The sequence below is a fragment of the Rhinolophus hipposideros genome, assembly GCF_964194185.1.
Source record: "Rhinolophus hipposideros genome assembly, chromosome: 17".
Classification (NCBI taxonomy): domain Eukaryota; kingdom Metazoa; phylum Chordata; class Mammalia; order Chiroptera; family Rhinolophidae; genus Rhinolophus; species Rhinolophus hipposideros.
Genome location: NC_138063.1, coordinates 31,705,678 through 31,722,739, shown reverse-complemented (window position 1 = coordinate 31,722,739; position 17,062 = coordinate 31,705,678). Strand labels below are relative to the sequence as shown.

The window sequence follows — 17,062 nt, the reverse complement described above, 5'->3', positions numbered from 1 at the left end:
CTATTCCATTTTTTCTCCTTTATTGATTTTTTCATTATACCTCGATGGAACAGTTCTTTTTCAGTAGTTGTATCTTGAGATTATACTGCATGCATCTTTAATTTATCATTGTCCACCTTCATATAACTGAACTAAAAGAACAGTTTTAAGAACCTTACAAAAGTATAATTCCATTTATTCACTGTTCTTTGTTTTTTTGTTGTTATGTATGTTATTTACTCATAGATAATAAATGCCACATACATTACTATTTTTGTTTTAAATGGTCAGGCAGATAGTAATTTTTTCAAAGGCCTTTGATAACTTACCTGGACATTGATCCATTTATCCATTCTACTGCTTTTCATGCTTTTGTGTAGATCCAAGCTTTCATCAAGAATAATTTCCCATACAAATGGCAAATAGACATATGAAAAAATGTTCAACATCACTAATCATCAGAGAAATGCAAATAAAAACCACAATGAGATATCATCTCACCCCAGTTAGAATGGCTATCATCAACAAGACAAATGGTAACAAGTGTTGGAGAGGCTGTGGAAAAAAAGGAACCCTCATACACTGCTGGTGGGAATGCAGATTGGTGCAGCCGCTATGGAAGGCAGTGTGGAGGTTCCTCAAAAAATTACAAATAGAATTACCATATGACCCAACAATCCCTCTCCTGGGTATCTACCAAAAAAATATGAAAACATTTATCCATAAAGACATGTGTGCTCCAATGTTCATTGCAGTTTTATTTACAGTGGCCAAGACATGGAAACAACCAAAATGTCCTTCGATAGATGAATGCGTAAAGAAGTTGTGGTATATATACACAATGGAATACTATTCGGCAATAAGAAAAGATGAAATAGTACCATTTGTGACAACATGGATGGATCTTGAGATTATAATGCTAAGTGAAAGAAGTCAGACAAAAAAATAGAGAACCATATGATTTCACTGACATGTGGTATATAAAATATAATTTCCCTTTATCTTGGAAAACTTCCTTTCTCATTTCTTGTAGTACATGTTTGCTAGAAATGAGTTCTCACAACTTTTGCCTGTCTTATTTCACCCTCATATTGAAAAATATTTTTATTGAACAGAGAAGTCTATATTAGCAGGTGCTTTCCTTCAGCACTTTGTAGATATTGCATTGTCTTATGGCATCCAGTGTTTTAGAAGGAAAATCACAATATTCTCAAAGTTCTTTCCTGTGTATGATGTATTTTTTTTCCTTTGGCTGCTTTTAGCATTACTTTTTATCTTTGTTTTTCAGCAGTTTAATTATAAAATGACTCAGTGTATTATTGTTTTTATTGGTTGTTTTGTATATTTGTGGGTTTGTTATTACATTTCTGCTGCTTGGATTTCACTTAGCTTTTTTTTATATGGGTTGAAATCCTTCAATTTTGGAAAATACTCACCTATGACCTCTTCGAATGTTTTCTCTGCCCCATTTTCTCTCTCATATCCTTCTTGGGCTCCAATGACAGATATGTTAAACCATCCATTGGATATTATGTTATAGTCACAGATTTTTCTGTTCTATCTTCTTCACTTCTTTTTTCTCTTGTGCTTCAATTTGGAGGATTTTATTGACCTGTTTTAAATCTTGCTGATCCATTCTTCTGCTATTCAGTCTACTATTCAGCCTACTGAATCAATCCTGTATTTGTGGTCCTGGAATTTTCATTTATACCATTTCCCTTTAGTTCTTTCTTATTGTACCCATATCTCTACTGATATTCCCCAACAGATAATACATGCTTCCCCCGTTTTCATTATATCTTTTTAACATATTTATCATAGCTTTTTAAAAAAAAAAAATCCTTGTCTGCTAAGTCCAACATCGGGGCCATCTGTGGATCTGCTTCTATTGCTTATTTTTTATTTTCATTAGGAGGTCACTTTTTTTGGTTGTTACTTCTTCATCTGTTCTATAATTTTTTACTGTATATCATTCTTTATGGGTAAAAGCATAGTAGTAAGTAACATTTACCCCCAGGAAAGGGCTCAATCCTTTATCAGGCTGCTAGTGTGTATGTGTGTGTGTGTGTGTGTGTGTGTGTGTGTGTGTGTGTGTGTGTGTGTTTGGCAGGGGGATAAAGGGTACTGAATTAATCTAATATGTACTAGATCTGAACCTGACCTTTGCTACAACTTTAGTTAAATTAAGTACACCTTTGGCTTTAGATATATTAAGGAAGGAAATATGTGTTTCCCTTTATCTAGACTGAACCTGGAAAATACTCCAGAGATGTCATCATGCCTAGCCTAGCTGACATTTCTTAACCACAGGAGATCCCTCCTTTCTTTATCCTCCAGCCCACAACTGTTCAGGCCTAAAGACATCTCTCTCCACAATGTTCCCCTGACCCCCAGCCGTTTGAGAGCTACTGCAGTGAATGGAGTGAAGGTACCTTGTGTACCTTGAGAGTATCTTTGTCAGGTCTTCTGTCCTGCCATAGCCTGTCTCAGCCACCCCCAAACACTCAGTGAAAGCTTGCATGAAACAGCAGGTAGACAATTACAGATTCTCTCTGTGGTTTGGGATTATAATATATGATACCAGCCCACTTGCAGCTGTTAAAAGTTTGTTAACAGTTGGGCTGGATTTTCTTACATCTGTCCTCCCCTCCCCTCCCACGATATGTTAAGGGTTCTCCTCCTCTCACCATACCCTAGGAGTCCTAAAATCTAGAATTCTTCTCTCCAGTGAAGAGATAATTCTATTTTGGAAATTAATTTATCAAAGTTTCTTTGCGTCTTCAGCTCTTTAATAGGTTATTTCATACCCACTGCATCTACCTCCCCACAAGCAATCACACTCCAGCCACCCCTTTGTCTTTGAGGTGTACATACCAGAGGTAGGTCTACCTTGGGAAGGAGACCTAGAAGCAGTCTTAGGGTCTTTTGAGCAAGGAACGCTAGGGTTCCAAGCACCCAAAGCATGGTGTAGAAGAGGGTCACTAGTTGTTCTTCTAACCCATAGATTTGTGAGGAAAGATACAGGTAGAAGACGACTAGAGTAACAAGGCCCTCTGAAGTGTGAAATCAAAGGAAGGGTCTTCCCCACTTGCTTGGCTAACGCTAAGGGAAGTACTACTGATTACATAGTAGATATAAAGAGTGCAAATGTGGAAGGAAAATAAAAGATACTAAGGATGACCTTTGACCCTTTGCTGAGGGCCAACTCTTTTAGCTGTAGAAATAATAAGATGTATACATTTCCTCTTCAATATTGATGGGACACGTATTTTTGAAGAACTAGGGTTCACTATATCTTCTAGAAAGCCAATGTCTCCAGAATGACATATGCATTTTATAAGGAGCAGAAGTAGTGCCTAAGATGATTCAAGACAAAGCTTGCCTCAAATAACAAAATACACAGATGTGGCCCATTATTATTAGGTTGGTGCAAAAGTTATTGCAGTTTTTGCAATTACTTTTAACCTTTTAAACCACAATTACTTTTGCACCAACCAAATAGAATGACTATGACAACTTAAAAGAGAAATGGCTTTACTATCAGATTTTACATTGCCATCCAACCAAAAACAAACACAAAATGACTGCCAAGATAATTTACTTGCCTTAACTAGGTTATGGTTTAACTGATAGTTTAGACAGAACTTCAGTTATAAAAGAAATTTATTTTCACCTTTTAAGATACATAGTTTTTGCATGTGAAGGAATTATCTGTAATTATATGTGTTCCTATATTTAATTCCACAGGGACAGAGGTGCCTGAAAGTTTTAATGTAAGGGGACCACAACCCACTACAGAATAAAGAGATAATTTTATTTTAATTAAATGTTATTGTTCACTGTGTCTGATATAGATAATTGTATGCTTTGCTGGGATTTAGCTTTCATTTTAACATTGGATATACTTGTGGAGTATATATGGAGAATTATGTAAAGAATTATGAAATATTATGTTGCCTCAGACATAAATGCTGAATTTGTTGGGATCATTTTCGAGAAAGGTTCATTTATTCCCTTTTTAAAGCAATGCTGAAGAGTAAAGGCAGAGAATTACAGTTGAAATAGAGGATGGAGCACATAATTATACACTCTCCCTTCTAAAGTAACCCTATACTGACAGCAAGGAAAAAATACTCACTAGAATAAAGAAAATGGGAGAACATAGAACAGCAGAGAACGATTGACGTGTTTTTTGGAACATGGAAAGGGAATGGCTGAGTCATACTGAGTGAACTGAGCAGAGATGTGCAAACCCAGGTGCCTGCAGAGGAGATGCTAACAAGATGGAAATGGAGTTCCCTAGAGAACCCTGGAAAAGCTCAAGGACTGGAGGCAAAAGGGACTCAGAAGCTAAGGGTAACATGTGGAGTTGAATACAGGACTTGATTGAAAGTCTTGAAAAGAGCAGTTGGACTCCCAAATCCCCTCCTCAACCATGTGCAGCCTGGCAACCACCCCTCCTTCACCCTGTAGGAGACATGGTAGGGGGCATTATTCTCTGAAGTAACTTAACTAGGCTACAAACTCAGCAATATTGGAAACAGTGGCAGGTGGGGGTGAGGAATAAAACTGCAGTCTGGTAGATTAAGTGGAAATCTGCATGCTGAATAATAAACTCCCCTCCCTTCAAGCCTTCTTACCCAGCTTTGCTCCCAGGACACTGGTAACGAGGCTTGTCCCTCCTACATAGACCATTGGAGGGGAGCTTCTCTGGAAGATCTGACTACCTTAGCAGGGAGAAATTTAGTTACACCAAAAGAATTTCAGGCTCAGCTTTGTCTAATTGCCTATGGTAACATACCACCGTGTTTCCCCGAAAATAAGACCTAACTGAAAAATAAGCCCTAGCATGATTTTTCAGGATGACATTCCCTGAATGTAAGCCCTAATGCGTCTTTTGGAGTAAACCTTAATATAAGACCCGGTCTTATTTTTGGGGAAACACGGTAACATCTACTGTACATTGCGTGAACATATAACTAAGAAATACCAGATGTGGTGGAAAGTCTCTAACATAAAAGAGACCCAAACAAACAAGTAAGAAATTGAAAGAAACAAAGACTTCAGGGAAGAGGTGAAAGCTTTGAAAAACAAAACAAAATGTATATTCTCATAGATATTAGAAAAGAAATTGTGTCCATGAAACAAAACATGGTATTATCAAAAAGGAACAATTGGAGACAAATAGAATTCTTAGATATTAAACATATGTTAGCAGAAATAAAATATTCAACCGAAGAGAGATGTCAGGAATTTTTGCAAAGAGGAGGTGACAGAAAGAAGACAAATAGAAGAAAAAAGATAATAAAATTAGATGATCAGTCTAAGGGGTCCAACATCCAACTAAAAGTAGAGTAGTTTCAGAATGAAAGAACAGAGAAAGTAGAGCTCAGAAATTGATGAAGAAATATAATAAAATCTCCCCAGTATTAAAAAATATAAATAAAAGTTCCTTGAGTTTTAAACACAATCAGTGGGGAAAGGAGGATATGACACCAAAGTATACCATCATGAGATATTAGAACACCAGGAATAAAGAAATAAATGGATCAGGGAACAGAATAACTCCCCAATAACAACACTAGAAACTAAAAGACAGTGAAGAAATTCCTTGAAGTTTCTGAGGGAAAAGTATTTCTCAACAATGAATTCAATATCAAGTCAAGCTAACAATTAATGGAAGAAGAAAATAAAGATATTTTGAAGCGTTTACGTTCTCCAAAATTTTATGTTTCAAGTATCTTTCTCATGAAGCTACTGGAGTATATGCTTCCCTCACATACGCATGAAGGAGTCCATCAGGGACAAGTAGAACAAAGAATTCAGGAAACAGGACCCAACACTACAGAAAGGCAAAGGGCAGTCCCAGGATGACATCTCAGTAGCACTATTATCCCAAAAAGGACTGGGGTGGGAGGCAGATACCTGAAAAAAATAACTTATGCATTTGTCTATATTAAGGCAAATGTTACCTATCTATTGGAGAGTTTTTAAAAATTGAATGATGGGCCGATAGAAAATTAAGCAAACAAAAATATGACACAACTACCAATGTCAGGAAAAAGATAAATCTAAAAGAAAGGCAACAGAACTATAAATCCCACATGGTTTACATATAAACAATATATACATAGCCAAAATAATGTGAACACCGACTAGTGCTTGACCTAAAGTTTTGTGTGTGTGTGTGTGTGTGTGTAAATGAAAAAGGAGGGAGGAGAAAGAGAGAGAGAGAGAGAGAGAGAGAGAGAAACATACTAGAGGAAGTGTGTATAAGAACTAAATCCTTATCTTCCATACTAGAAGACCAATAGATAATATACAATTTGAAAAATCAAAACAATAGGTGCATGAGAGTATTACTTAGGAAAATGGGATGATCATCATAATTAACAGTTAAGAGGTTAAGGTGGTGGCCTCTGGGATTCAAGGGTGGGACATTCTTTTAAGCGCTATTATTCTATATGGTTTCTAAACTATGTGCATGAATTCTTTCTAATATATCAGAGTTATATTTAAACACAATACTGAGTGCAGTGAGTACTAGAACTCAGTGGATTTTCACGCTGTGCCTCCCAGGTTCCTGGACATTTCCAGAAGGGATCTGGGTAGAAGGGGCCACAGGCCTCGCACCTGAGTTTCTGCTAAAGGAGCAATCCCTTGTCATTGCTAAATCTCAGTGCAGTATTTCCTTTGAATAAAGGGTTCCATAGCAAAACAACAACATCAAGAAACAAGTTTGCCAAGCACTGATTAGTCATATGCTCATCTGGAGAAAAATTGCTCCCAAGTGAATAAGCTGAATATAATAACTACCAGACTCATCCAGTTTGGCTATCACCTGTCATTTTCTTTTACCCCACAAAGCAGAATTGTCCTATGTCAAACTCTTGATAAATCTCAAGAAATTTAGAGTAGAACTGTTCAGATTTCAAGTATGGATTGAACATAGGATGATGAATATCTGCACAGTTTTGAATATATTTTTGTTTTGCTCCCAAACCAAATTGCACCCTCACTTCTTAAGAGACAGCAGATATGGCACATGCTGCCAGAGTTCAAGTAGGGGTATCTCTCTATCTCTAGGATAATATTGAATGATATTGGAAATTCTAGTTTTGCCAGTAATAGATATGTGTATGATTATGCTCTAATTAGGGTTGATTTGGGTCCCACAATGAAAAGTGTCCCTACCCAGCTTAAGGGAAAAGATACAAATAAAATCTTTGTTTTTAATACTGAGGATGATCCCATCTTTTGTAAATGTGTGGTATTGATTGTTTCCTTGGCTAGAGTTTCTCAGAAACAAACTGTCCTTAACTTGGTAAGTTTAATTTAGGGAAAAATCAAATGCTGAAACAAACACTCCTGATTCCCACAGTCAACCAATTTCTCTCTCTCCTTCTCTCTCATCCCTTCCTACCACCCCCCTATAAGTGTGAAGTATTGTTCTTCTTCTATAGGCTTCTATGATTTCTCAATCTAAACTAACTAAAAGCTTCTTTGCTTTACAGTTACGTATAATTTTATATAAAGTTGATAAAAATATAACATAGATTTATTCATTTTATAATTTTTATATATCTTACTGTCTGTTCATATCTCATTTGAGATTGACCACAATTCTTTGAAATATGTATTATTATTCTCCTTGTAGAGATTAGGAAACAGTGGCCCTTGAAAATGACTTGTCCTAGGTTGCATAGTTAACAAGGGGTAGAGACAAAAGAAATCTCTATTTTGGGAGTATTGTTCTACTGGGGCCAAACACCTCTCTATTAATAAAAAGGCTAATCTTTACCAAAGCATACATATCATGTAAAAAATTCAAGATTACATGTATAGGTTGACCAACTCATCCTGGTTTGCCTGGGACTTTTTTGATTTCAGCACTGAAAATCCTGCATCATCGAAATCCAGTCAAATGGGTGTGGTTGGTTATTTTACATATAGTGCTCAGCCCAAGAGACTGTAGTACATAGAAATACCCATCCTGGCAACTGAGACAGATATAGGAAATGAAATGCAAGTAGAGAAAAATGATTGAGAAAGTATATGCACCTCGTATTTAGACAAGAGTGAAGATGATTTATTACCCTTATCAAAGAAAACCAATGTTAGCAACCATAACAACATGTCAAAACAATTAGCACCAAACTTTTCAAAAATGTTTACATGATGAAATGCATCTATAGATTTTATATACATGTCAATATTATGAAGTATCCAAAAGACACAACTTGGACACTATCAGATCTTGAAAGAGAGACATATTAAGTGTTTCATGAGAAGAAATCACAAAACACACAGCCAGATGTCCTAGGGCCAGATTTCCTAAACCTCCCCTTCAGATACTGGTCTCTTTAAAGTCATTCTCTTCAAAGTAGCTGCTCCCCAATCTGGCTTACAGGCTGTTTTCCGTTACTAAGTATGCCAGATTTTGTTCCCCACTTTCTTCCCTTGTTGTCACTATTCCTTTTAAGATTACTCTTTTTGGGGGGTATATCCCTCCATGACCTGTCTTAAAATCAACATAAGCCCCTTAAGCTTCTTCTGTGTCTCTTTCCACATTAGAGAGCCTCCTCATTCCCTTCCACTCCCCTCCTAACAGCCCACATGCACAACAGGCCCAAAGAAGAGAAATAGAGATGCCTCTTCAAAGACCAAGAGGAAAGTGAGGAAAGAAGGCTACAATTATTCTTACTTGAATATTTTGAGTGTGTGTGTGTGTGTGTGTGTGTGTGTGTTTGTGTATCCACAAATCATTTTGTTTTATTTCCTTCTAGCCTTTATCTTTCCTTCTAGTGCCTATAGATGTTCTAATATAGTTGAAATCATGATGCATATACATTTATATGCTATGATTTTTTAATTAATTTCAGGTGTGCCAAACAACATAATAGTTAGGCATTCACCCGCCTCACAAAGTCTACTATCCCTCGGATATCACATATAGCTGTTACAATACCACTGACTATATTCCCTATGCTGTACTTTACATCCCATGACTATACATATTAATATATATAACTATATATAAATATATATAACTATATATTAATATATTATAATAAATAATTATATATAATATATAGTTGTATACATTATTAATATATATTATATTAATATATTAATTATATATACTTATATATGAAATATAATTATCTATGTAAAAATATATATATAAAATTAAAGTTGACGTTCAATATTATGCTACTTCAGCTTCAGGTGTATAGCGCATTGGTCAGGCATCTGCAGTCTATGACGTGAATCCCCTGATAAGTCCAGTGCCCATCTGCCAGCCTATATAATCTTTCCAACATTATTGATTATAGTCCCTATACTGTATTTCGTATCCCCATGAATATTTTGTGAATACTGATTTGTACTTTCTCACCCCTTCACCTTCTCCCCCATCCCCACACCCCTCCCATCTAGCAGCCATCAGTATTTTCTCTGTATCTCTGAGCCTATTTCTGTTCTGTGTGCCTCTTTATTCTGTTCTTTAGATTCCACATATAAGTGAGATCATATGGTATTTGCCTTTCTTAGTCTGACTTACTGCTATGATTTTTAACCTAAACATTAGCCCATGTCTTTCTGTTGTCATCAAAACTATCATCATTCTCAGTTTTTCTCTACCAGACATGATGTTATGATTAGCATTTTTATACATATGGCCCGTTCCATAATTAGGGCTATTATCATATGATAAGCATTCACAATGGGTGTCCATTTCATCCAATTTTTAAATTGTTAGTATTTGATTATACATAGCACGTTGCTGTTTTGAATCCCTTTCTTATCTGTTTTCTAATGTTGTTTAGGTACCGTTTTTCTACTTTTTCTTGGACATTGTCTATTTTAATTACTTTACAAACAACTACTGCTTGAATTTTTTAATTTTTTCATAGAAAAAAGTCACTAGTCACTAGTCCCCCCCAAAAAAAATCCCTCATTTTTGCCTTAATAGTGTCTTAGTCTATTCAGGCTGTTATAACAAAATATCATAAACTGAGTGGCTTATTAACCACAGAAATTTATCTCTCACAATCCTGGAGGGTGAGAAGTCCAAGACCAAGCCTCCAACACTCAGTGTCTTATAAGGGCCTGCTTCCTGGTTCACAGGGGGCTGTCTTCTCACTATGTCTCCACACGGTAGGAGTGACAAAGGAGCTCTCTGGGGTCTCTATTGTAAGGGCTCTAATCCCATTCATGAGGGCTCCACCCTCATGACTTAATCACCTCCCAAAGGCCCCACCTCCAGATACCATCCTTAATGATTGGGTTTCAACGTATTCATTTGGGGGTCCCAAATATTCAGTCTATAGCAAATAGTATATGTTTTCAAAAAATAAATGCTATGCAAAAGACAAAAAGAAAATTATCTGCAAAACCATCACCCTGAGAATATCCCTTATGCCAGTCTCTTAAGGACCACGGTGAGGAAGAAAACAATAAGGGCCATGCTTTTCTATAACCAGTTTCTTCATATACATGGATGCCTCACAGATCAGCTAAGATCTGAGTCTGAACACCTTGTTCACCTGTGCAAGGAGCCTGCTACCAGCATTTGCTATCCACAGAACGGTGCTAATACAGTCTATTTCTGAAGAATGGAACAGAGATTAACTGCTTGTTCATGATAAATCGAGGGTACTTGATTTGTTAGTTACATGCCCAGTTTTCTTTGGAAGCCAGCCCTGGAGGCTATTTTTCTGATCAAATACTAACTCTTACATTAGTGCTTATGAAAGAGAAAAATAACATTTACTCATGATAAACACTGAGTTCTAGCCATTAGAAATCTTATCAATTGCCTTGTGAAGGTTACAGGGGAAAAAAAAAGAAGAAAAAGATTCCCATTGTGTTCAGTCAAACTTGGGTTTGGACTACTACTGTTGCAGACTGTTCTGGAATTTCTATGATTGGCACAGATGAAATATTAATATCAGGGGAGATAAAGTTGGGAACTGAAGGAGATGTTTGATTGATGAATGTTGCACTATAAGGAATGGCCAGTAGCAATTCAATAAAGAAAATTGTTATAGTTTACTAGTTAATGTGAGATATTGGCAGGACCTAACATTTCCTTTTTTTCTATATTTTTCTTGTAAGCCAGCAAAATTAACAAGTGATCTTAAAAATATTCACCATGTTGATATTTAGAGTCCATGCTGTTTAGAGTCAGTCACTCACACAGACGCAAAATACATGATGATTTTTGGAGGCAGGGCTTCCATGAAGGTGTACAGTACCTAATACACCTTCCATATAATCATTTGGTTATTGACTTGAAAGGAGATACAGTTTTTTTCTGGAAATAAAATCATTCAAAAATGCAAAGCATATTTATTTAAAGTGTGAGCCAACATATAACCATTTTCTATAGGTTAAAATATGCACTTTTGAATAAGCCGTTTTTCAATTTCAACAAACATTTTTTTGAGAGTCAGATATGTGCTAGCGTTCACTCAAAATACAACATAATGAATAATGTGGCTGAATGTGAACCAGACGGCCTGCCGCCACGTCTGTCCACTCTGCTTGGTTCACGTGTCTTGACACCATCCATTAGCCTCGGGGAGGAGTGTTTTGAAAGAGGAAAGAAGAAACTCAGAGACAGGCACATGTGTTCTCTGGGTGAATCTTTCTATTTATTTCTGAAGTCACTTAGATACCCGTATCTATCATTTCATATAGCCTGAAATTTCCCTAAGATAATCAACTTTGGGAATAATAAGAAGAAAAGTTTCTTCCTCCTCCTTTTAATCATTTTTTTTAAGACAAGTAACAGGTTAAGGAGGGAGCAAGATAATAGGATGCCAGTCTATATGGGGCATCAAAATATCACTGAAATAAATTAGTAATACGATGCCACTTAATAATGTTTTCACTCATGTTTCCCTAAAATGATTTAATTCTAGATGTGGTAAAAGAGCACTTAGAACAGAAAATTTAAAACTAACCACAAACAAAGAGAAAGCTTTCTTTTTGGAGTCAACCTTCCGCCATTGAATAGTTTTGAGATGTCTGTACAAGTTGCAAGGAGCAGCTGCAGCCACACCACTACTCTGAGCCCGCCAGCTGACAGTTGCCTAGAGTTGGCAACCACAACCAGCTGAAATTTGCAAACCCCAAAATGCTTGAGGTTTGATTTGATTATCGAAATTATAAATCCTTAATCAGGCCCTAAGAAGTTGTCTAGTCTATAAAACTGCATGTAATAAATTCACTCTTTTGATCATGAAGAGGCAAATTATTTTCAGCAGCAGATCTTTAGACTTCAGTGACCATTAAATAAATATTAAACACAAGTTTATTTAGTGATTTAAAGGGACCCACATTATTAATCCTTGTCATACTCTATTTGATGCAGTGTATCTTTTTCTCATTTTCATTCAGTCCTCTTCTTTCAGATATGTGTGTGTGTACAGTGTACACACATACACACACACACACACAATTTCTTTCTCAGTCCTCACTAAACTTTGTAAGACAGTCCTGGAAAAAAAGGTTGACAGGGACGTAGAAGTCTTTGTACCCTGTCCTCCTACTGTCTGCAATGTATAATACAGGACAACTGAAAACTGTTTTTTCACAGTTCTATAAACAAGGTTTTTTCTCTCACAGAAAAGCCACAGTTGCCTTCCAGAATATTGTCAAGCAGGCAGCATAACTGTTTCTTCCTCTAATGCAGGAGTGTCCAACCTTTTTTCAACGTTTTTTACCAAGGGCCATATGCAGTAAAATACACAAACAGCCGGGCCACTCACTCAAGGTGAAGTACATATTGCCTCACCTGGTTTATTTAAGTAAACTAAATATATTTTTGGAATTTGCTGCGGGCCAATTAACAATGGATCATGGGCCGCAGTTGGCCTGCGGGCCGCAGTTTGGACACCCCTGCTCTAATGGGTCCCAACTCATTTGCTAATAAGGAAAATCAACTTTTAACTACAGATTTGTCATTTCACTCTTTTCCCTGTATCCATAGCCATTTTGAGTACAATTGTGTGTGCCTGTTAAAACTTAAATACTATTTGGCACCAAAAATATTTGTAATTTCCCCAAATTTTTGTTCCGTTCTCCTCAAAGTCAAGGAAAAAAAATTCAGGAAACTTATTTGTATTGTGTGTACCTGGGAAGATTTTTCATGCTGAGTAACAGAACAAAACTTGAGCTGCCCTTGCTTTCTGCTTCCAGGAATGCCAATCAGAGAACATTCTTTTTCAGACAGCCAAGTTTGGAAGTCAGTTGGTTTCTGGCAGTAAGGAGGGGGAGGGAATGACAGGGGGTTGGGAAACAGAGTGATTCCTCAGGCTGATCTTCAGTTCTAAGGGTTTCCGTAACAGCCATCAATGAAAGCACGTCCTTTTACCCACGCAGCGACAGGTAAAAAGACAGCTGAGTAAATCAGCACTAGATGTAACAGCGGAAGCTCAGTCAGAGGGAGGAGGGGGTGAGGGGAGGACGTTTGAAAGCCTGCTATTGGTGAGTTTACCAAAGGCATCTGCCAGTGGGACTTCAATGGAATGTGAAACCAAATCATTTTCAAGTTAAAGATAGACACAGTATACACCAAGATCTAGAAGCTGGATTTTAAACTCATCTCTCTCCCTAGAATTTCAGAGTTCTGTTAGGATCTCTGTTTTAAGTAACAATTTGGTTCAAGTTTGTTCTTTAAGTGAATGTGCTAAGAATGCATGTATGTTCTGGATATACTGGAATTAAAAGGATTTAAGAGATCCTGCTGTACACACTCTAGGGTAAGTGAAAAGATTGATTTTAAGGCGCATCTCCTCTGGGAAGGTTAATGTTGAATTTTTCTTTCTTTTTGTGTGAATGAAAAAGTGATAATGAAGATTTTCCAGGGCTGTAACGTTCTTACCTTTCTTGAGATAGCTGGCATTTTACATTTTGTACAGCAGAAAAAAAATAGAGTACTTCAGCTGGGTTTTGATATTTACCTTTCACATCTGTAACTTCTTACCCTTACTTCTCCCCCTATTAACTCCTCCTTAAACACCCTACATTTATTGAATTACCATATCAGTAATTATATGTCACCACACAGACTGAGTATTACTGTGTGATGACGCCACTGGAGGCCACTGTATTATTGTGAGTGGAGTTATTTTCCTTGCGTGGCACTATGGCACTTCCTAAATTAAAAAAATTTAAAAAAAATGAAAACAGGAAAAATATGTAGAAAGGGAAAAAGACATAGTTTCAGGTGGTCTAAAGTTTATAGGAGTCTTTAGGATATATTCTTTAAAAAAAAAGGAGAAAAACATGGCAATTTTCCATTGAAGAAAACAATTTATTAATAGAAGTTATTTTTTGGTGTCGCCTCATTAATTCCAAGCAGATTCTCCTCCTCCCAAAAAGCTGATATTTGCTAAGTAAAGGGAGGCATTCTGATTATACAGAGCTTGAGAGTGGAGGAGGGAAAGAGTTGTCTAATTTGCTATTGCCACACTGTGTTTTAAGGATTTCAAAACGTTAAAAAAAAAAAAAAAAAAGATAAACTTTAGTTCTCTTCATGTTTTGACCATGTATAGATTTGGTTTCTTGTTTTGTCAAATGACTTCTTGGCTTTGTTCTTAGAGACAGCTTTTCCAAACTTGCACAGCATTCCTTCAGAATAAATACTGTCCGTAATAGTCACAGAGTACATGGTGTGAACTGGAAATTCTGCTTTATATGGGGAAATTAAATCTGCTGATGTTCTCGTTACAGAGTGCGGGGCCGAAAAGCTGTTAAATTCAACTGGCCGTTTTTTTGTCCAGTCAACTAGACTGGGTTCTAATGAATTAAGTTGGCTAAACTAAGTACAAGCAATGAATGACTTAATATGGAGTTTTTACTCAACTTTGATAAGAATAAATGATATACCGTGTTACACTTCCAAAATGAAAAATGAGTGTTATGTTGACAGAGTCACTTGATTTTACAACTACTGAATAATGTAGCAAGACCAAACAAAATGTAGTTTGCAGAGCTCAGTTTTGATGTCTGTCCCTCTTTACTTTGCCCACTTTCTCTCTCCCCCTTCAGCTTTCCTTCTCCCTCTGAACACTGATGAATATCACTGCTCAGTCCCTCCTTGCCTTGCAGTCATGACCTACTTCAAGGAAACATCTGACTGTAGAGTGTTTTAAAGTCAATGCACTAAGTCCAAGGAATATTTGCGTCTCAATATAAATACCTAACCTCCCAACTGTTTAGATAATTTTGTTAAATACCAGTTAATCTTCCCTAATACTTGTAATTAACCCATTAGGTTGTAAAAGTTGCTGTTAATTTTCATTTCTCTGCGAGTGGGTGATACCTTTGAAAATTATCCCTGGACCCATTGAATGCTTGTCCTTGCTTTACCCAGCTGTGGCCTGAACTGATCACTAGACGAGTGAGCCTGGCAGAAATCATAGGTGTTTCCAAGAAATGTGTGGGTGTGCTCACACATGCATGTGTGTGCTCACTACACACAGGTACACACACACACACACACACACACACACGTAGACTTATACTTAACCTAATATATTTCTGATTGGATTATAAATATAAATAGAATTATATTAGCCTTATCAGTGTTGGGTTTGGTTTTGTTTTCAGTGTGTCAAAAGAAAACTGAAAAAGAATATACATTTTTAAATTCTAACGTGAAAATTTTAAACTATGTGGCTGAATACTGTTGACAAGAAAGGGAGCAAATGAATATTTCTCTGCTACTATTATGTCACTCAGAGTTTCTAGTTCCCTGCTGAACTTGTCAAGCTTGGATTTTATTTCTTTGAATATACTAAATATAGTTATTTGATAATATAGGTCTGCTAATTCTAATATCTCAAGTATTATTGGATCTGTTTCTGTTATGTTGCTGCAAAAGTAATTGCGGTTTTTGCAGTTATTTTTAACCTTTTAAACCACAATTACTTTTGTACCAACCTAATATTATCATTGTTCCTATCACTTCTCATTCAAGGTATCATATTTTCTTGGTTGCTTGGATATCGTTGAATATCTGCTGGAAATATATTTTAAAATTGATTTGTAAGAATAAGGTGATGGTGTTTTCCTCCAGAGGACTTCGGTTTGCTTCTGCCAGGCACCTGGGGGGCAATGTCACACCAGAACCACTTTAGTCAAAGTGCAACGTCTAAGGTTCCATGAATCTCTCTTGTGCAAGAAGCAAGGCTGCAAATCTGTGTGAGGAATGGTTGATTTGGGGTTCCCTCCTCCTCTGAAGGAAGAACTGTCCTTTTGAAATCCCAGGTTAAAGTTGGGTTAGATTGTTAAAGCCTTCCTCTGAGGACCATGGGCGCTGATTTCCCCAGGAAACTCATAAGGCTGCCCAAAGTGCAGCTGATTTCTCAGATCTTTTGTGCCTGACACTCATACTCCCAAGGGCAAAACAAAAGCTTTCAAAGATGAGCTTTCCTCTCTGAGTTCTGGTCTTCTCCTAAATTTCCGTGTATGAAGTCTTCACCTTTTTATTAGCTCTTTGCTGGTTTTATATTTTAAATACTTTTAGTCACCTCAGTGGGAATGTCAATCCAAATGATCTCATTAGTTACCAGAAATGAATGGAAATTCACTCTACTGCTTTTATAGTCCTTTTTTTCTTTCTTTCATTCTTTCTTTTTTTGAACATTCATCATTCTGGAGAAGGTATCAGGCAGTCTGCTGATATTATTGATGATGTCAGGTAGTTTTCTGATTTTTTTTTAGTTGTGACGTAATCTGTTTAGGTTTTTTGGGGAAATTTGCAAATGCATGCTGATCACAAGATTCATGTTTTCCAACATTATTTGAGCTGTCAACAATACTTAACAGTCCTTTTATTTGTCCCTAGCTGTCCCCTTTCCTTAGTAATCTCTTTAGTCTCTCTAATCCACCTCCACTGCCATCACTCTCAGCTGTTGACCTTGACTCCTCCTGCTTTCTCTTGGCCTCTATCCAGTATCGCCACATTTAAAGAATTATCTTAAATTCCTTTCCATTCTCTACAATTGCTTTCCTTCAGGTCTTCATCTCACGTGGGTATTACGGTGGTCCCCTAGTTGTTATCCTGCCT

At 36.7% G+C, this 17,062-nt stretch overlaps 1 protein-coding gene across 18 annotated transcripts in view; it reads left to right on the top strand.

The window, feature by feature from the left end:
* The window catches only part of DTNA (dystrobrevin alpha), a 360,321-nt gene that overhangs the window by 83,660 nt on the left and 259,599 nt on the right, over positions 1-17,062 (top strand). For 7 of the 18 annotated variants that reach the window (XM_081078746.1, XM_081078750.1, XM_081078739.1 and 4 more), the window contains exon 1: positions 13,517-13,748. The exons of 7 other annotated variants lie outside the window; for them this stretch is intronic. The gene's annotated coding sequence lies outside the window, so the exon portion shown is untranslated. Of the gene's footprint in view, positions 1-13,248; positions 13,375-13,516; positions 13,749-17,062 lie in introns of those variants that run through there. 4 more of the 18 variants (XM_081078749.1, XM_081078744.1, XM_081078734.1 and 1 more) reach the window with 1 other exon arrangement.